This window comes from Pinus tabuliformis, chromosome 3_1, assembly GCF_031772625.1.
Source record: "Pinus tabuliformis cultivar Carrire ecotype Pingquan chromosome 3_1, CPIR1, whole genome shotgun sequence".
Classification (NCBI taxonomy): domain Eukaryota; kingdom Viridiplantae; phylum Streptophyta; class Pinopsida; order Pinales; family Pinaceae; genus Pinus; species Pinus tabuliformis.
In genome coordinates, this window is record NC_142301.1 from 524,883,770 (window position 1) to 524,906,305 (window position 22,536).

General features: G+C 40.7%; 2 pseudogenes; both read left to right on the forward strand.

Moving 5' to 3' along the window:
• Positions 1-3,049: 3,049 nt before the first annotated feature.
• On the forward strand, positions 3,050-17,042 carry LOC149188134 (pentatricopeptide repeat-containing protein At3g12770 pseudogene; annotated as a pseudogene).
• Positions 17,043-17,536: 494 nt separating this feature from the next.
• On the forward strand, positions 17,537-22,389 carry LOC149188135 (pentatricopeptide repeat-containing protein At4g30700 pseudogene; annotated as a pseudogene).
• Positions 22,390-22,536: the final 147 nt, after the last annotated feature.

Here is a 22,536-nt window from a genome sequence, read left to right on the forward strand (position 1 = left end):
CCCTATCAAATGCGCTGGCCATGTCCAGCTTTATAATCATGCCTTTCTCCTTTCTAGCTATACTGCTGTGTATTGCCTCTTGTATCAAAATTACATTATCAGTAATGTGTCTCTTTGGGAGGAATCCACCTTGGTTGTCCGAAATAATTGAGGGTAGGAGTTGTTTCAGCCTGTTTGCCAGAATCTTTGAGATTATTTTATACGAGACATTGCATAGAGAGATAGGTCTAAACCTATCAAAGGATTGAGGGCTTGGCTCTTTAGGGATGAGGGCAAGAAACGAGGATTTAACGCTGCTGCCCAATTTGTTTTTTTTGTGGAAGTTTCTCACCATTCTGAGAAAATCTTTTTTTATGATTTCCCAATGAGTTTTATAGAAACTTACCGTGAAACCGTCCGGCCCTGGGGCTTTGTCGAGGGGCATGCTGTTAATGGACCATTCCACCTCTTCTGTGGATATCTCTTTGTCCAAATCGCAATTCTGAGCTTCTGTAACCTTCTTTTCGATGATGTTGATGAAATCTGGGATATCTTCATATTGCGGATCAGCTGAGAGCAGCGTTTGGAAATGATTTGAGGCAGCGTCCTTTATTTCCTCTCGATCTGTGATCTCTTTCTCATTGAAGGTTATCTTGCCTATATTATTTCCAGCTCTTCGGACCTTGAGACAGTTATGAAAGAACGATGTATTTTTGTCCCCCGAGTTGAGCCAGAGGCATCTGGACTTTTGCCTTAACTCTTCCTCTTCATTTCGATGCTGGTTGTATAAAGCTTTGTTTAGCTCACCTTCTATTCTTTGATCCTCCTCCGTTTCTTGTATTGTCTCCTTATCCTGGTTCCATTTCTCCAGATTTCGTTGCAGCTCGTTTTTAACCCTCCTTTCCTCATTAGCATAGTTTCTCGCCCATTTTTTTATGGCCATCCTTAGTTGTTTAATTTTTGATTCCCATACAAAATGAGGAGATCCTATTATCTTAGTCCTCCATGTTTCTTTCACCAGGGATTTGAAATCCTCATTGGCATCCCAGACCTTGTTATATTTGAAGGGAAGCGGCCCCAGGTCCTCCTCTTTTTCTAAGTGCAGTGCCACAGGCTTGTGGTCCGAAGTGTATCCCTGTATGATTGAGCTGTGGATCCTTTGAAAGTTGATTGCAGCACTTTCTTGAACAAGAATTCTATCAAGTCTCTCTTTAATATTACTCCTTCCTGTCCTCTTATTTGACCACGTATATCGCCCATTTTGTGGAGGGATATCTATGAATTTGTGAGCTTGGATGATTTCCTCCAATTTGTCTCTGAGTGGGTCTGTGAAATACTTCCCTCCTAGTTTTTCCTCTGCGTTCCTAATTAGATTCAAGTCTCCTCCAAGGAAAATTTTCTCCCCTTGTGAGGTCTCTATGTCTGCTTTCAGAGAATCCCAACATTCGGCCTTGTCTCTGAAGTGGGGAGGTGCATACACATTGTAGATTGTGAGTTCCTCCTTCTGGTCTGTGCTTTGCATGTCGATTCTGATCCACCATCTGCTTTGGATATTACTGATGAGAGTCCAGTTGCTTTTTTTCCATAATACTCCTATGCCTCCTGAAGCTCCTAAGGCGCTCGTGGCTATTCCTTCATACCTTCTGTTTTTTGAAATGCTGTGTTGAAATTCTTGGTCGCTGATTTTGGTCTCCTGGAGTAGGAGGAAGTCTGGTTGTTCTGATTTAATTAGATCTCGGACTGCGTTTGTCTTAAGGGAGGAGCCCATCCCCCTACAGTTCCAAGAGACCAAAATCATCATTTACCTGTTTTGTTGTGGTTCCCGCTTTTCTCCTTCGCCTTCTCGCCGATTCCCCTGTTCTTGTCCAGATATGTATCTATTGGTTGTTGAGTTCCTGTGGTCATCTCTTTTGCTGCATTCTCATCTCTTATCTCCTTGTTTGACTTTCTTCCAGCTTTCCTTGGGGGATCCGTGGCTACAATGTTTTCCTTTGTTTTGTTTCTTGTTATGATCCTTTCCACTGTGTGAGGAGGGGAAGCCTGAGGTGGGGAGGAGGGGGGGGTTCTGATGCACTTGGGGGATGGAGGGGGAGATGAGGGTTCCTCTGAGGCTAGGGTTTCAAAAGGGTTGGAGGATGAGGGGATGGATTGGTCTATGCTTGCGGGGACAGAGGGGGGGGGAGGGGTTTCAGAGAGGGGTGCCTCTGGTTCTGGGGGAGGGTTTGATTTCTTTTTTTTCCTGACAACTTCCCATTCTTCCTCTTGGGATTCAGGGTTGGCGTTAGTTTCTGATCTAGCTTTAGAGCACCTATTTGCGAAATGACCATATTCATGACATACCTTACATTTGAAGGGGAGTTGCTCGTAGTCCACCTGTTGAATATGCGTCCACTGATCCACTCTGAGTTTGACTGCTTCTGGTAGCCCTTTTCCCAAGTCCACTTCAACACAGATCCTAGCACATGCATGCATGTTTTCTTTTGGTTCCGATCTGTCCACATACTTTCCTATTGCGTTTCCGATTGCTCTAACTGATTCGTCTGCCCAGCAGTGAAGCGGCAGATGCGGAAGACGAACCCAAACGGGGACTGCGTTGGGGACGTCCATTTCTGGGTCGAAGTCCGGGGTCCAGCGATTGAGATACAGACCTCTGGTGTCCATGAAGTATGGTCCATTCCTGAAAATTAGATTTCGGTCCTCAATTGTTTCGAAGAGGAAGGTGAAGAAGCCTCTTCCACAAAACCGTATCGCTATTTTCCCCTGAACCATGGCGTTCCAGTTTCTTTCCACCCAACGCTGAACCGTTCTGGGGGAAGGCCATAACCCCGTGAACTGTCCAACCAGCCCACGTTCTGCCAAGGCAACAGCGGATCTCCTTGGGAGGGTTGGGGGGAGAGGGATTTCCGGGATTTCGTCAAGCTTCTTAATAAATTTTGTGGCAGTGGGTCGGATCCTTTCAGCGTTGTTCTCTGGAATGAGTGTTGCAAAAGCTTTCTCCATGTCAGCTTGTCCAGATCCTGGGGAGCCCATCGTATCCGAGTAGCTCCAACGAAGACGGAAGGGAGGGGGAATGAGCAGGAGGCCCAGCAAGAAGAGAGGAGCGGGAGGCTGCCCACGGGGGCAGCGCGAGCTGAAAGAGGCCGGGCAGATGGCCCAGAGCGCAGGGGAGGCGGGTAAAGGGCGGGAAGGCACGCAGCAGAGGCTGCGGCCCGGCAGCGGGCCTGCCAAAAGCTCAGGTCGCAGGGTTTCCAGCGGCAGGGGACTCCATCGCTCCAGCGCCGTAAATTTCTTGTACTTAGTGAAGAATTAAGCCCCATTTAATTCATCAAACAAATCATCGCCAACCGGGATGGGAAATTTATCTTTGACTGTCAACTTATTAAGGGCCCTGAAGTCTGGACACATACGCCATTCCCCATCTTTCTTGAGCACCATGACCACCGGTGATGAATAAGGACTAATGCTGGGATGAATGATGCCTACTTCCAAAATTTCCTCGATTATTTTTTCTATTTCATTCTTTTGGGTGAATGGATATCTATATGGGCGCACATTTAGTGGTTGGGCCCCTGGGACCAAATTGATGCTATGATCATGTTCCCCTCTCGAGGGTAGAAGCTCATGAGGCTTGTCAAAGACTAGTAGATGGTTATTTAAGATCTGTTGCATCTTAGGATGAATCTGAAGAGAATTGGGTTCGAAGGCATAGATGGAATTAAATTGAGCTATAACTCCATGGTGGCCCTTTTTTAAAAAAAAATCCATCCGATGTGAGCTAATGATAGAGGGAGTTCCCGCCTGGATTCCGTGGAGGGTATGTGTGTGGTTGTTCTGCTTAAAGCTCATATATAACTCCTAGAAATCCATTGTGATTGGGCCAAGTGTACGAAGCCATTCAGCACCTAGGACAATGCCGCACCCTCCCATGTGTATGGCAAACATGTGGGTCTTTAACTGATAATCCCCCATTTGAAGTTTGACATTTTCACAACGGCCTTCACATTTCATTGTTCCCCCATCAGCAATTTGGACCTGGAAGTTAGAAATTGCTCGTACAAAACAATGCACTGCTTCCATGACTCTTTGATGGATAAAGTTATGTGTACTTCCACTATCAATCAAGAATACTACTGGGAAATGCTTAATAAAACCTCTGATTTTGAGAGTTTGAGGCGAAGAAATCCCTGCCAAAGCATGCAGTGAAATAACTGGTTCGTTAGGTACATTGTCATGCTGGTTGTCCTCTTCTTCCTCCTTTGGTTCCTCAAGTGGTGGGGCTTCCTCCGATGAACTATGATCAGTAGCATCAATTTGAAAGAATTTGGGCTCCTTGCATTTATGCCCGGGGGAGTATTTTTCATAACAGTAGTAACATAATCCTTGCTTTCTTCTCTCCACCATTTCTGCAGGTGACACCTTTTGAACCTTGAGTGTTTGGGTAGTGCTTTGAGCCTGTGGGGGGCAACCCTTGGCAGTGAAATTCGGGCGATTGGACTGGGCTGCTAACGGACGTTCTACCTCATGAACTATCTTGCAAGCCTTCAACCATGAGGGAGGGTGGTGCAGTCGGACGTGGGCTTGTATGGCTTCTTTAAGACCACTGACAAAACATTTCGTGTAGAACTCATCTTGTAGACCTCCCGTGCAGAAAGCTAAGGCTTCAAAGGCTGTAATATATTCATCCACTGTTCCTGTCTATCATAGCTTAGTGAGACAACCCAAAAAGGCATATTCATGGTCAAAGCGATCCATAAGAGCTTTTTTGAATGTCTCCCATGTCAAGGGCCTTCCATAGCAACGCTGAAGCCATTGCCACCATTGCCATCTTTCATTGTCCAAGTACATGATACCCACATTAAGCTTAGTGGCATTATACAGGATGTAATTCAAATTGAAATATTTCTCCATTTGTGCTATCCATGCTGCCGGGTGAGAGCCATCAAATTTATACATGTCCAGCTTGGGTGGTTGCGGATGGGATTGTTGGTGGGTGCCAAAGAGGTGAAGAGACTGGCTAGTCTCACCCTCACTGTGTTCAGTGCCAATATATGCCTCCTCGCATGCCTCTTCCTTACCCTTAGAGAGTGTTTCATTTAATTCCTTCAACTGTGACACTACGTCTTTCAAGGCTATTTCAAGGTTTTCCATCCTCTCATCCGCCATTGTTGAGCTCTAGTTTGTACCATGCACCGAGGCGATGTGCTTGAAATTTGGGACTGCCTGAATTGTTTTAGCACTAACAATTGAATGGTACCAACTTGCTCAGCTCGTCGTCCTAATTCTTATGGGCTAAGTCACCAATAAGCGCCCCTTGGGTCTCCTTTTTTATTTATTTTTATTTTATTTTTTTACTCTGAATGGAGTTTTACTCCTTCCTTAGGAATACTGTAGTAGTTGAATCTCAGAAATGTCAATGTTGCCAAAATTCCTGCAAAAATCACGCCCAGGTATAGGAACCCCCACAACTACTCAGATCTGGATGGTGGATCTGATGGATCGGAGAGATCTGAACGGTGGAACTGATTGCTGCTGTGGATCTGATGGATCTAAGAGAGCTGAATGGCTGATCTGATAGATCTGAACTGCGGAACTGATTGCTGTCGTGGCAACAAAAACCCCACTTGCGAGATCTTATTTGGTAAAGATTATGTGTGATACAGAGATAGATCAAGGAACTATGGTCTCCAGGAGTGTCAGGTGCTATAGATCACAATATACATAAGGGTATGACAGTAGTACTTGGCCCAATTTTTTAGGGCACTAACCACGGAGGATCAACCGTACCCTTAGCCGTACAACCCAAATACCCTATCATACGCGCGAGTAATCTCTCCGAGTGCTGTTCTTGGTGTACTGTAGCAGCAAGACGACCGACGATTTATCTAAGGCGAGGTTATCAAGGGAGCTAGGGGGCTTCTGATATACCCAAAGGGTACTTGGAAGACAATCCGTGCATGGTTTTGTCTAATGCGCTACTACTCAAAGGGGTACCCACAAGGGTTACAAGGGAGTCCAACAAGCGTGACCACCTCTTGTATCTCCTACATGCATGCCTCCCCAAATCTGCAGGTTTATGTGCTCAACGACAGATCCTGTGGTTTAAAGACGCCAGAACACATCTCTAGCCAAAAAAAAAATTGCTAAAAATTGGAGATCCCACTAGCCCTGGAAAGTGCTTTGATACCACTTGTTATGCTCTTAACCTACAAGACGATACTAGAATACCAAATATACGAAGAAATATACCTAGAACATAGAACAATGAGCAATAACAACAAGTATTTTATTATTCAAAAAGCAAAGTTCACTTGCCTCTTCGAGGGGGCAACCTCCAATAGAGTTGAGCTCGATTACAAAATAAGACACGATGCTCCTCGAAGGGATTCTCTATCCTTTATATAGGATTCATACATGCAATACCATGGGGCAATACCATGGTTCTTATTAATACCATATATCTAATACCATGACCCATTTGCAACTAACTGTGGTCCCGTCATTAAATGTGGGTTAACCACTTACAATTATTAATATGGGCTTTATTGACTCTTTACTTAACTATAACTATGAATCGATCTCATTACATAAATAAGGGGGTTAGGGTGGGACCCTAACATAAAATGAGTGGGAAATATTCCTATATTCAACATTTTGTTTTATGTAGTATCTTCCCCCTTTTGTGTATTTTATCATAACTATGAAGAAAGAAAAAAGGGAGTTTGTAAGAGCTTGCTTGTTACTTTTCCTAGGCATTATTTTATAATTATGACCTTGTGATTAGATTAAGGGTTGTTCCTTTTCTTTGGCAATAATTTTATAATCATGAGCTTGTAATTAGATTGAGGGTTGAAATAACTTTGTGGGTGGAATTTAGTTGTTACTTCACTTTGTTCTCTTTAAAGTATATGGGCTTGATTAAGAATCCTACATCTACCCAAAGATTGGAAAGGAGTTCCACTTCTATAAAAGCAAGAAATATTGTGCCCTATTCCCCATAGAGAATCCTCTTTAAGCTAACCTTTTATTCTTCTGAAGGAAAGGACATCAACAAAATCCTTGTACCCATTGAATCTTGAGTTGCATTATCAACCATTCCTTATTTTATTTTTTTCTTGAAAGATATTATACAATTAAATCATGTGCGTTCATGAGAATTTGGATATTTCACGACGGACTTGCATGCATGCCATAATAAATATGTGAATATCCCATGGGAATGGCAATGGGATCCTTCAATGGACTTCATTTTGCAGAAAATGAGGTTTCGGTATTAGATGTTGAAGGAAATGCATGAAAAGAATGCATAATGTCCCAAGCTAAGCTCAACATAGAGTTTCAACCCCCTTCAATGGTCTTCATTATTCAACTCCCTTATAGGTTCCATCATGGTCATGGGGCTTGTTTGTCATGCTCAACAACTAGTTAACAATATGGTAAAAATATACCATATAAATTCATATAAACCATGTGATCATAAAGCTTAATCACAAAATCACAATGCATCACATGATTCAAGTAGTATATAATGCACTTCACGATGCATTCATCAACAAAATATACATAAAACATGTGTTACATAAACAAGTGGAACATATCTTAATGGAGTGTCCAAATCTAAATAAGTCCATCAAAGCATGGTATTGGGTTGTTCTAGATATATGAGAATCCCTCAAAGTATAATATCCATTCTAAATAAAAATGGAAGCACTGCAATTAGAGTTGACCTCTATGTTGTTGTGATCTTTCTAATCATCGGGTCCAATTTTATCACTCGTTGTGTATATTGTGTGATCCCTATGAATTGTGATTTAATGCTAATGTGATATGTATTTTTTTCATTGAGGTAGTGTAATTAGTTTATTATTGAGTTACCATTGAAGATTTTTGACATAGTTGTTAGAGGTTTAAAAGATGAGTTTAGCTAAGATTTGGGTGTGTTAGGACATCGGTGTGGTATGGTCTCAAGAGAGGTGTCATTGCCACTAAAGTTATGTTTACAATTGCATTCTAATCACATCATTTCCCTAATATTGAATTGAATATCCATAATGAAATTGTCATCATTCAAATCATTGTATAGGTGAAAAAAATGAATTGTCTTTGTCGAGAGGCATTCTATAGTCCAATATAGGGGATATGTTGTCACATACATAATGTTACATGAAAAATAATTAAAAATACTTATATTAAACAATTAAAATAAAATTCAAATAGCTTTTAAAAGAAAACAATACATGTCTACTTTAAAGTACAAATTTTGAAAAAAATATTTACACCTTGAGAGATTTGATCCCACTTAACGGTTGATAAATCTAAATTAGTTTAATTACATTATGAGAAAAATGATTTGAATTTGTGAAATTCTATATCTCACATTTAAAATTTGGGAATTTCAAGTAACACAATTTTGTTGTTACTGAAGATTACAAATTTCCATTTAAACTAACTATTTTTTGTATGAATGAGTTAACAAATTGGGTAATCTTATCATCACGTAATAAACTAATATATTCAATGTTTTCAAATCTTTTTTGGAAGTAAAGTTTCATTTTGATTCAATAATTGTTTTAACCAAAATGTTTATAAACAATATTTAATATTTAAAGGTGAAACTTTAAAAAATAAATTATACCAAGTTTAAAATAAATTTTAAAGAAAAAAATTATTATTAAATTATTTATTATTATTAGTCTTTCTTAATAATAAATATAGCTTAGTCTCTTCACACCACATGAGGTGGTGTGGTGCACAATTCATAAGGAGTAGCAAGGGTTAAATTTGATGCTTGTTTACATGTTTTGGAAGGATCGAGGCCACTTTTAGCTCTACATTCCCGCCAAAGATTTGAAATCAATTCTCTAGGAGGGGCTCTCGGTGGGATTCGGGTTACTAAACTAGAGATCGTGAGCCACGCAATAGTTGAGAATGATGATGGATCTCCCCATGGCGGGGCTCTCCTACAAGGTCTCCAAGGGGATATTCTGGTGGAACTTGGAAGGATTGGGGTTTGCAGCCTTACAGCAACGACGAGGCTTTGCGAGAGTGGCAAAGAGTTTTTTATCCAAGGCTCCAATTATGGTGATTATTTATAGCCATTGCTACATTCCCTATTCTCCAAATCTACCTCTTTCCAAATAGCAATACTTTTTTCCATGATATCCAGATTTAAAATTTGGATGAACTACAACTATAATCCAAGTCTCCCATCATTCTCATGTTTTACTGGGTGAAGCCTGTCGATCTTTGGTGGACATATGAGCATAACAAAGGAGTTTATGCTCAAGCCTTACACAAGAAAGCACATGACCATCAACCGCGTTATGCCTCCACTACTATCAAAGAGAGGAGAAAATCTCTTTCCAAAGCTGCAAATATCAGCAGGGTTCGAGTTGGAGGCGTTTAACGAGTGAGAACTCGAACTCCCCCTCTCATTTACATTGGATACAAGATATAATATGTAAATGCTACTTAATTTCAGTTCTATTTATTTCCTATCTTATGGTTTTGTATATTATCTTTTGTGAATATTTAGGGACAAAGGGGAGTTGCTGGATAAAGTTGTTGAATGTGTGTTGAAAAACCTGAAGAAGCCACAGTTGGATGTGGCCAAATACCCCCACTGGATTGGATGAGAAAGTACAAGATTTTGAAAGGAAGGTATCATTTCACAAACAAAGTGGAAGAGTTCATGTCGTCGGCCTGGGTGGAGTAGGATAGACTACATTGGCTACAAAACTCTTCAATAAGAGGAGTCCAAACTATAGTAAATGCTACTTTTTATTAGATGTCAGAGAAAATGTGAAAAACTCTTTACATTCCTTGCAGGAAAAACTTCTTAAGGGCTTGACTCTTTTGGATCGAGGTATAGACAACATTCATGAAGGTAAAGTGATGCTTAAGAAGTCTCTCTCAAATTCTTAAGTCTTAATAGTATTAGATGATGTAGATCACACAGATCAGGCGGATGCACTTTTGCATGTGGATGTCCTACATGAGTGTATCTATGATATTGCACATCCTGCAAAAGAGAGAAACTCACAACTGCTCAAGGTAAGCTCCTTTACATTTTTCCCTGTATCAATTGCAAAGATCTATATATTCATTTTGATTTTAACATTGTGTATATATTTTCTAATGAGTAACAAATTAATTAATTAGTTGTATGATGTTAGTTTTATAGGCCCTACTTACAGTGGTAGAAAAAACCATTCTTTAATTAGAAATCTCAATTTTGTGGTTTATAGTGTATTTTATTAAGTAATAAGTGGCATGGATGATAAATGTTTGAGAATTTTGATTCAAGTGATTGTGATTAATTTCATAGTAAAATAAAGTAGGATTTTCGATCTAATTTAAGTAATTGTGTCGGGTAAAAATAAATATTAAAAATGTGTCAGGTAAAAGTAAATATTAAAAATTTGTGAAGAGCAATTTAAAAATAAAACCATAATAAAAAAATGCCTTGATGGGTAGGGGAACCGTTAAATTTAACAAATGATGGAAATTATGGCCATATTTTTATAAAATCTGATGGAAATTTTGGAAAATATGGATTATAGCTGTCAAACTTCAAGATTTTGGGTGTCTTTGAGATTTTTTATGGTTCTGAACCATTTCCACCTTCAAAAAAATTATTTAAACACTCTTAGAATCAGATTAAAAAAAATACTGAATTTTTGCAAACAAATTACCCGCCTTGGCGAAATTATAGCCTCAGTAAACCTCACCATTTTACACTATATTCTTGATGTTTATGTACCAAACCAAACACACACTAAAACATCATGAAGTGATTGCCTGTACCAATGGGGTGGTGGGGCAGTTAGCTAGTGCGTAGGTAAGTTGTTGAGTGATCCTAAGGTTGAGAGTTTGAGCCTCTCTCACCCCATCCCTTTTTAACAATCAAAGAGTGAATCATTCCAGCGGATCTGTGCAACCAAAACTTAGTTGGATCATGCTTGGGATAGCTGACCAATAATAGAATGCAAGTAATAAGTAAAGAGATGTTGCCCTCCTATAGGAAGAGGCATCGATTTGAAGTTTGGACGCAGTCTCGACACTTTGATATCTTTCACCTTTTTGTCAATTATTTTGAAACTTTCATCTCAACAAAGCCAATTTCAATTAATCAAACTCCATAATTTTGTAATTCATTTGGGTGCAATTTTCACAATACTGAAGACTCTATGAGAGAAATACTGAAGACTCTATGAAAGAGCTTGATCATTACATTCACAAACACATAGATTTATACATAGATTGAGCCCGACTGCCATTTATTTTTCACCAACACTTGCGACTCCCGCCGACTGACATTGATGACTCGTCGACTATCACCATCATACGATCAAGCATGATTAATGTTCTAACACCTCCCCTTAATCACGATGACCTAAACTTTAACTTGCCTGCTAGTCTAAGTCTCAGTTAGGCTTACAACAAAACATTTCTTTTTTTCCTTCTTGCTAAAGGGTCCATGCTTGTTCATTTGCTGGTGTAGTTTCATCTTCACTTTTCTTGCCATAAGATAGTGATGGAGCTTCTCCTTTCTTGATTGCAGATTAAAATTCTTTGTATTTAACATTGCTACAGGTCCTTGGGACTTATAGTTGTCCGTAATTCTTACAATTTGTTCAAGTTTTGTAGCTTCTTCTTGACTGTCAATATCTGCACACTCAAAAACAATGTTAGATTCATAAAAAGAACCATATTGATTCTTGTCATTATGCTCTTTGAAGAGAGATTTGCTTCCTTCAATTTTATTTGCTGACGTAGTTGGTTGATTCATGTCTTCAACCTCTTTAGTCAATTTTGTTGCTACAAACATGTTGTCCTAATTTGATTTTTGTATGGAGGTAGGCAGCTCTTCTCACCAAACAAAAAATCATTAATAAGATTCTCTTCATGCATCATATTGAGCCACTCTTCATGAGATACATAATTCTCATCAAATTTGACTTCATAAGTCTCTGCATCACAGGGAGTTTCCTTAATATCACATGCTACTCTATTGTGAGCTACAGACATACTTTCAGTTTTAATCCTAGTTATGATGCTTTCAACACAATCACCTTTAGCAACAACACCTTCATCAACATTAGCTTTCTCGCTCCCCTCCATACTATTCTTGAAATGAAGTCTTCTTTCATAGAGTCTTCTGTATTTATTTCATAGTATCAGATCCGAGGGTTTCGGTTGTCACTGATGGTTGATGTAGCCACTACAAATCAAAATGTGGTGAAGACTAGTTGTTGTATGTAGAGCAGCGTGAGGGAGTTGGCAGTGAGCGTGCTCGTGGAGCTCTAAGCGCTTTTTGAAGTTTGATAACTCTATAGCATGGAGGAGCCTCGAGGGCCGAGGGGAGTCGTGTAAGAGTGGCGAGGAGCGCATAGGACTATGTTGTGAAGACTTGAGGGCATGGTAGTGACTTCCAATCATCACCTTGGCATCAGTCACATCATGTACCACAGTGTATTGACTAAATGTTAAAGTTCCCATGAAATGATAAATTGGTTTCCCTTTTATCAAAAACCGACTCTTCATGTCACTAGCACAAGACCAACTCTAGTAGCTGATTGAACCTTGCCACACACATCATCTAACCAGCTGAAATGACCTAATATATATCTCTTGTCCAGGAGTTGCAACATCAACAATGATAGTTGTCCCCCAATCTTATGACAATGCTCGAGGGAAGCTCACATTAAACTTACATTAACGACACACTCAAAGTTGTAATCAACACCCTCATCGGTTATATCAATGATCACCTGTTCTTCACAGGCTTCAGCCTTGTCTCCAACACAGAATCAACACGATGGCAGACTTCCACACGCTAGTCCATCTGCGATATGCAAACAAGCTCTGTGTCACACCACACACGTTGAAGTTAGACTCCAGCTCCAGCTTTCAAACTCCACACATCTCCACATTCAGCAGATCAGCTGAGATCGATCACTGTTACACCTATTACCTCGACCAACAGTTCAATGCTCCTCAAGAACGCTCCACATACACGCATACACTCGACTCATGTGTGTTGCCCATAGATCTATTCCACACAGGTAACAACTCCACAAACTTACTCAACATCTACACCATCTCTGATGGCTCCTCCTCACACAGTCGACACTCAAAGCTTGCCACTCACTTCCTCAGCCTCCACGCTCTCACTATCAACACAACAACACGCTATCATGCACATCTTCCACGTTGTCTAAATCTCAATTTTCCACAATCCATGCACAACTACTTAAACACAGCCAGATCTCTAAGGTAGATCTGGAAAGACTGAACCATAGGAAAATCCCTCATCCACTACGACAGCAACAGGCCGCCACCAATTTTCAGCTCAAAAAACATCTAAACAACAACTCAATGTTTCTCAACAATTCCACACGATTCATAGCTCTTTTGGAAGCCACTACTGTTCCCTCAAGTCTTCACAACACAGTCCTATGTGCTCCTCGTCGCTCTTCCACGACTCCCCTCGGCCCTCGAGGCTCCTCCATGCTCTAGTGTTATCACACTTCAAATAGCGCTCGGAGCTCCACGAGCACGCTCACTACCAACTCCCTCACGCAGCTCTATGGACAATAGCTAGTCTTGAGCACACTTTGATTTGTATTGGCTCCACCAACCATCAGCGACAACCGAAACCCTCGGCTCTGATACCATGAAAGAAATACAAAAGACTCTATGAAATAGCTTGATCATTACATTCACAAACACATAGATTGAGCCCGACTATCATTTATTTTTCACCAACACTCCTTGACTCCTGCCGACTGAAATTGATGACTTGCCGAATATCGTCATCATACGATCAGGCATCATTAATGTTCTAACAGGAAGAGGCATCGATTTGAATTTTGGACGCAGTCTCGACACTTTGATATTTTTCACCTTTTTGTCAATTATTTATAACTTTCATCTCAACAAAGCCAATTTCAATTAATCAAACTCCATAAGTTCATAATTCATTTGGGTGCAATTTTGTTATGAATGTGTCAGAGTAGAGGAATTATGCTGATTTGTTAAATAAGTCATTTGTTTTATTTACCATATTAACTAATTATTTATTAACTAAAAAATTTAGTTTATATATTTACGCTGTAAGGCGTTCCTCTCTGAAATGAATCTCCCTAAAATCTACCTGTCATCCGTCTGTGCCGTTAGATCATGTGTTAGACGATTATAGTATTGTCAATCGTTGGATTAAAGGAAGGGAGTTGAATGGTTATAACCGTTCACTGGGAAGCTGAAGCGAAGGTCCAGATCGATGTCCGCAGCGGATATTGCAGCTCCCCACCTACGTCTCCTCGCTTCGCCACAATGGCACAGTATGTAGAGGCTACTCGCTCGGATTCAAAGCCTTCTCTTCTCTTTTGCAGGTGTGTAAGAGCATGAATGAGCTGCAACAAATCCATGCTCGGATACTCATGAGTGGACTTGAACAAAACATAGTTTTGGTTACCAAACTTGTGACTTTATATGGCACTGGAATAGCTGGAAGAATGCGCGCAATATGTTTGACAGAATGCGTAAACGGAATGTTTACTTATGGAATGCAGTTATAAGGGCTTATAGCAGGAAAGGACTCTGGCAGGAAGCACTTGAACTTTATTATGAAATGCAAGGATCAGGCATTGAGCCAAACAAGTTCACCTTTCTCTTTGCAATCAGGGCGTGTGCAGGCTTATCGGCTTTGGAAGAAGGCAAGGAGATCCATGATCAGATTGTTGGAGCTCGTTTCACAGTTATGTAATTATAACGGTATTTGAGTCTAATGTTTCTGTTGGAACTGCTCTCGTAGACATGTATGCTAAATGTGGGAATATAGAAAGTGCACACAGAGTATTTGACAAATTGCCTCAGAAAAATCTGATCTCGTGGACTGCCATGATTTCAGGGTATGGGCAGAATGGATATGGAGAGGAGGCCTTGTCCCTATTTCACAGAATGCATGTTGCAGGCCTAAAACCTGACTCTGTTACCATTGTAAATGTGTTGTCAATTCTTGTGTCAGATGTTTCTGTGGGGAATTCCCTGGTAACTATGCATGCAAAGTGTGGGAAATTACAGGTTGCACGAGGATTATTTGACAAACTTTCTATAACAAATGTGGTGTCACGGAATGCGATGACTGCAGGGTATACCCAAAATGAACATGCCGAAGAAGCTTTGAAACTTTTCTATCAAATGCAATTGGCAGACATGAAGCCCAACTCAGTCACCATGGTGAGTGTGCTCTCAGCATATGCCCATTTAGGAGATCTGCAACAGGGCAAGTGGACTCATAGTTACATCATCAAATGTGGATTTGAATCAAATGTTTTTGTGGGAACTGCCCTTACAGACATGTATTCTAAATGTGGAAATGTGGAGCTTGCTATGAAACTTTTCGATGCGATGAATGTGAAAAATGTAGTCACATGGAGTGCAATGATTGCAGGTTATGCACAGAATGTAGACGCGAATGAGGCTTTTACACTCTTTAGTAAGATGCAATTTTCTCAAGTAACACCCAACTTAGTCACTATGGTAAGTTTGCTCCCTGCATTTGCATGTTTAGCATATCTGGAACAAGGTAAGAGGGTTCATGAATACATTATCAGAAGTGGATTGGAATCAGATGTTTCTGTGGGAACTGCTCTTGTAGATATGTATGCTAAATGTGGGATTATAGAAGTTGCGGCTAGGTTGTTTGACAAAATATCGAAAAGAGATGTAGTCACATGGAATGCTATGATTGCTGGTTATGCTCAGAATGGCCATGCTGCCAAGGCCTTGATACTTTTTCATGAAATGCAACTTGCAGGTGTCCAACCCAACTCTGTCACCATGACATGTGTGCTCCCAGCATGTGCCCATTTAGCAGCTCTGCAGGAGGGTAAACGGATCCATGATTATATAATTAGGAATGGACTTCAGTCAGATGTTTCTGTAGCAACTGCTCTCATTGACATGTATGTCAAGTGTGGAAATATAAATATTGCACGTGAACTCTTTGAAAATATTGTAGAAAAAGATGTAGTCTCATGGAATACAATGATTGCAGGCTATGGGATGCATGGAAATTGTAAGGATGCCTTGGAACTTTATCGCCAAATGCAATTGACGCATATTAAGCCAAACCACATCACCTTTGTTTGTGTTTTGTCTGCTTGCAGTCATGCAGGCCTAGTGAGTGAGGGCTGGCAATATTTAGAATGCATGTCTCGAGATTATTGCATCACACCTAGGACGGAGCACTATGCTTGCATGGTTGACCTTCTTGGCCGTGCTGGTCATCTGGATGAGGCTTACAACTTTATCAAAAAAATGCCATTAGAACCTGATGCTGGAGTGTGGGGGACATTGCTTGGTACTTGTAGAATTCACTGCAATGTTCAACTAGGAGAACTCGGGGCGAAGCGACTTTTTGAGTCAGAGCCAGACAATACAGGGTACTATGTACTTCTGTCAAATATCTATGCTGCAGCTGGCAGGTGGGATGATGTGGTAAAAATGAGGACAATGATAAAAGATAGGGGACTCATAAAAATACGAGGATGCAGTCTGATTGAAGTAAACTACAATATTCACGCGTTCCTTGCAGATGACAGATCACATCCTCAATCGGAGAAGATTTATGCAATGTTGTCAACCTTGGACAAGCAGATGAAGGAGGCGGGGTATTTGCCTAGCACAGATTTTGTGCTGCATGATGTGGAGGAGGAACTGAAGGAAAACATGCTTTGTAGTCACAGTGAGAGGCTGGCCATTGCTTTTGGGGTTATTAGCACAAGGCCTGGGACTCCTATTCGGATCACAAAAAACCTTCGTGTGTGTGGTGACTGTCATATTGCCACCAAGTTCATCTCCAAAATTGTCATGCGAGAAATTATTATGAGGGATGCATATCGTTTCCACCATTTTAAGGATGGGTTGTGTTCTTGCGGTGAATATTGGTAATAGTGAATGAAGCGAGTTCAAAAACACAAGTTGCGTAGGTGCAAACTTCTGTGAAAATGTTAGCCCACAACTATTTTTTAATTTAATTTCATACATAAAATAACCTAAGGGGGTAATAGGGTAATGTGGGAAGTGTTTATGTATTGGGTCAGAACAGTGATAGGCTGATAGCATAAGCTGAAATCCTATTGAAGAGCTCTAACCATAGATACAAAAAGTAATAGCTTCGACAACCTAAGAAAGAGAGATGAGAGTGGGGACTCGGGTAGCAAGCTCACTTTTCTCCAGTTAGGTGAAGTAAGAGAGCTAAGACAAAACTCCATCTTCCCCCTTCTTGTCTCTTTGATGCATGGTGGCATCTATATCTTATTCGTGCTTTTCACTTAATGTAGATTATGAGGTCAAGGCTATCTTAATTGGTAGTTATACTGTTTAGAGATGATATGCATTGGAGTAGATTGGGCTAATGGGTCTTTCTGTCTGCCCATATAATATAATTGTAGAATTGAATTCCTTGGTATTAGTTTAAACTAACACAGAAAACTAAAAAGCATAAGGCCCCAACCTTGCCGAATGACTGGATTGGCTCTCGTGGACTGCCATGATTTCAGGGTATGGGCAGAATGGATATGGAGAGGAGGCCTTGTCCCTATTTCACAGAATGCATGTTGCAGGCCTAAAACCTGACTCTGTTACCATTGTAAATGTGTTGTTAGTTCTTGTGTCAGATGTTTCTGTGGGGAATTCCCTGGTAACTATGCATGCAAAGTGTGGGAAATTACAGGTTGCACGAGGATTATTTGACAAACTTTCTATAACAAATGTGGTGTCACGGAATGCGATGACTGCAGGGTATACCCAAAATGAACATGCCGAAGAAGCTTTGAAACTTTTCTATCAAATGCAATTGGCAGACATGAAGCCCAACTCAGTCACCATGGTGAGTGTGCTCTCAGCATATGCCCATTTAGGAGATCTGCAACAGGGCAAGTGGACTCATAGTTACATCATCAAATGTGGATTTGAATCAAATGTTTTTGTGGGAACTGCCCTTACAGACATGTATTCTAAATGTGGAAATGTGGAGCTTGCTATGAAACTTTTCGATGCGATGAATGTGAAAAATGTAGTCACATGGAGTGCAATGATTGCAGGTTATGCACAGAATGTAGACGCGAATGAGGCTTTTACACTCTTTAGTAAGATGCAATTTTCTCAAGTAACACCCAACTTAGTCACTATGGTAAGTTTGCTCCCTGCATTTGCATGTTTAGCATATCTGGAACAAGGTAAGAGGGTTCATGAATACATTATCAGAAGTGGATTGGAATCAGATGTTTCTGTGGGAACTACTCTTGTAGATATGTATGCTAAATGTGGGAATATAGAAGTTGCGGCTAGGTTGTTTGACAAAATATCGAAAAGAGATGTAGTCACATGGAATGCTATGATTGTTGGTTATGCTCAGAATGGCCATGCTGCCAAGGCCTTGATACTTTTTCATGAAATGCAACTTGCAGGTGTCCAACCCAACTCTGTCACCATGACATGTGTGCTCCCAGCATGTGCCCATTTAGCAGCTCTGCAGGAGGGTAAACGGATCCATGATTATATAATTAGGAATGGACTTCAGTCAAATGTTTCTGTAGCAACTGCTCTCATTGACATGTATGTCAAGTGTGGAAATAAAAATATTGCACGTGAACTCTTTGAAAATATTGTAGAAAAAGATGTAGTCTCATGGAATACAATGATTGCAGGCTATGGAATGCATGGAAATTGTAAGGATGCCTTGGAACTTTATCGCCAAATGCAATTGACGCATATTAAGCCAAACCACATCACCTTTGTTTGTGTTTTGTCTGCTTGAAGTCATGCAGGCCTAGTGAGTGAGGGCTGGCAATATTTAGAATGCATGTCTCGAGATTATTGCATCACACCTAGGACGGAGCACTATGCTTGCATGGTTGACCTTCTTGGCCATGTTGGTCATCTGGATGAGGCTTACAACTTTATCAAAAAAATGCCATTAGAACCTGATGCTGGAGTGTGGGGGACATTGCTTGGTACTTGTAGAATTCACTGCAATGTTCAACTAGGAGAACTCGGGGCGAAGCGACTTTTTGAGTTAGAGCCAGACAATACAGGGTACTATGTACTTCTGTCAAATATCTATGCTGCAGCTGGCAGGTGGGATGATGTGGTAAAAATGAGGACAATGATAAAAGATAGGGGACTCATAAAAATACGAGGATGCAGTCTGATTGAAAGAAACTACAATATTCACGCGTTCCTTGCAGATGACAGATCACATCCTCAATCGGAGAAAATTTATGCAATGTTGTCAACCTTGGACAAGCAGATGAAGGAGGCGGGGTATTTGCCTAGCACAGATTTTGTGCTCCATGATGTGGAGGAGGAACTGAAGGAAAACATGCTTTGTAGTCATAGTGAGAGGCTGGCCATTGCTTTTGGGGTTATTAGCACAAGGCCTGGGACTCCTATTCGGATCACAAAAAACCTTCGTGTGTGTGGTGACTGTCATATTGCCACCAAGTTCATCTCCAAAATTGTCATGCGAGAAATTATTATGAGGGATGCATATCGTTTCCACCATTTTAAGGATGGGTTGTGTTCTTGCGGTGAATATTGGTAATAGTGAATGAAGCGAGTTCAAAAACACAAGTTGCGTAGGTGCAAACTTCTGTGAAAATGTTAGCCCACAACTATTTTTTAATTTAATTTCATACCTAAAATAACCTAAGGGGGTAACAGGGTAATGTGGGAAGTGTTTATGTATTGGGTCAGAACAGTGATAGGCTGATAGCATAAGCTGAAATCCTATTGAAGAGCTCTAACCATAGATACAAAAAGTAATAGCTTCGACAACCTAAGAAAGAGAGATGAGAGTGGGGACTCGGGTAGCAAGCTCACTTTTCTCCAGTTAGGTGAAGTAAGAGAGCTAAGACAAAACTCCATCTTCCCCCTTCTTGTCTCTTTGATGCATGGTGGCATCTACATCTTATTCGTGCTTTTCACTTAATGTAGATTACGAGGTCAAGGCTATCTTAATTGGTAGTTATACTGTTTAGAGATGATATGCATTGGAGTAGATTGGGCTAATGGGTCTTTCTGTCTGCCCATATAATATAATTGTAGAATTGAATTCCTTGGTATTAGTTTAAACTAACACAGAAAACTAAAAAGCATAAGGCCCCAACCTTGCCGAATGACTGGATTGGCTCTCGTGGACTGCCATGATTTCAGGGTATGGGCAGAATGGATATGGAGAGGAGGCCTTGTCCCTATTTCACAGAATGCATGTTGCAGGCCTAAAACCTGACTCTGTTACCATTGTAAATGTGTTGTCAGTTCTTGTGTCAGATGTTTCTGTGGGGAATTCCCTGGTAACTATGCATGCAAAGTGTGGGAAATTACAGGTTGCACGAGGATTATTTGACAAACTTTCTATAACAAATGTGGTGTCACGGAATGCGATGACTGCAGGGTATACCCAAAATGAACATGCCGAAGAAGCTTTGAAACTTTTCTGTCAAATGCAATTGGCAGACATGAAGCCCAACTCAGTCACCATGGTGAGTGTGCTCTCAGCATATGCCCATTTAGGAGATCTGCAACAGGGCAAGTGGACTCATAGTTACATCATCAAATGTGGATTTGAATCAAATGTTTTTGTGGGAACTGCCCTTACAGACATGTATTCTAAATGTGGAAATGTGGAGCTTGCTATGAAACTTTTCGATGCGATGAATGTGAAAAATGTAGTCACATGGAGTGCAATGATTGCAGGTTATGCACAGAATGTAGACGCGAATGAGGCTTTTACACTCTTTAGTAAGATGCAATTTTCTCAAGTAACACCCAACTTAGTCACTATGGTAAGTTTGCTCCCTGCATTTGCATGTTTAGCATATCTGGAACAAGGTAAGAGGGTTCATGAATACATTATCAGAAGTGGATTGGAATAAGATGTTTCTGTGGGAACTGCTCTTGTAGATATGTATGCTAAATGTGGGAATATAGAAGTTGCGGCTAGGTTGTTTGACAAAATATCGAAAAGAGATGTAGTCACATGGAATGCTATGATTGCTGGTTATGCTCAGAATGGCCATGCTGCCAAGGCCTTGATACTTTTTCATGAAATGCAACTTGCAGGTGTCCAACCCAACTCTGTCACCATGACATGTGTGCTCCCAGCATGTGCCCATTTAGCAGCTCTGCAGGAGGGTAAACGGATCCATGATTATATAATTAGGAATGGACTTCAGTCAGATGTTTCTGTAGCAACTGCTCTCATTGACATGTATGTCAAGTGTGGAAATATAAATGTTGCACGTGAACTCTTTGAAAATATTGTAGAAAAAGATGTAGTCTCATGGAATACAATGATTGCAGGCTATGGGATGCATGGAAATTGTAAGGATGCCTTGGAACTTTATCGCCAAATGCAATTGACGCATATTAAGCCAAACCACATCACCTTTGTTTGTGTTTTGTCTGCTTGAAGTCATGCAGGCCTAGTGAGTGAGGGCTGGCAATATTTAGAATGCATGTCTCGAGATTATTGCATCACACCTAGGACGGAGCACTATGCTTGCATGGTTGACCTTCTTGGCCATGCTGGTCATCTGGTTGAGGCTTACAACTTTATCAAAAAAATGCCATTAGAACCTGATGCTGGAGTGTGGGGGACATTGCTTGGTACTTGTAGAATTCACTGCAATGTTCAACTAGGAGAACTCGGGGCGAAGCGACTTTTTGAGTTAGAGCCAAACAATACAGGGTACTATGTACTTCTGTCAAATATCTATGCTGCAGCTGGCAGGTGGGATGATGTGGTAAAAATGAGGACAATGATAAAAGATAGGGGACTCATAAAAATACGAGGATGCAGTCTGATTGAAATAAACTACAATATTCACGCGTTCCTTGCAGATGACAGATCACATCCTCAATCGGAGAAAATTTATGCAATGTTGTCAACCTTGGACAAGCAGATGAAGGAGGCGGGGTATTTGCCTAGCACAGATTTTGTGCTGCATGATGTGGAGGAGGAACTGAAGGAAAACATGCTTTGTAGTCACAGTGAGAGGCTGGCCATTGCTTTTGGGGTTATTAGCACAAGGCCTGGGACTCCTATTCGGATCACAAAAAACCTTCGTGTGTGTGGTGACTGTCATATTGCCACCAAGTTCATCTCCAAAATTGTCATGCGAGAAATTATTATGAGGGATGCATATCGTTTCCACCATTTTAAGGATGGGTTGTGTTCTTGCGGTGAATATTGGTAATAGTGAATGAAGCGAGTTCAAAAACACAAGTTGCGTAGGTGCAAACTTCTGTGAAAATGTTAGCCCACAACTATTTTTTAATTTAATTTCATACATAAAATAACCTAAGGGGGTAACAGGGTAATGTGGGAAGTGTTTATGTATTGGGTCAGAACAGTGATAGGTTGATAGCATAAGCTGAAATCCTATTGAAGAGCTCTAACCATAGATACAAAAAGTAATAGCTTCGACAACCTAAGAAAGAGAGATGAGAGTGGGGACTCGGGTAGCAAGCTCACTTTTCTCTAGT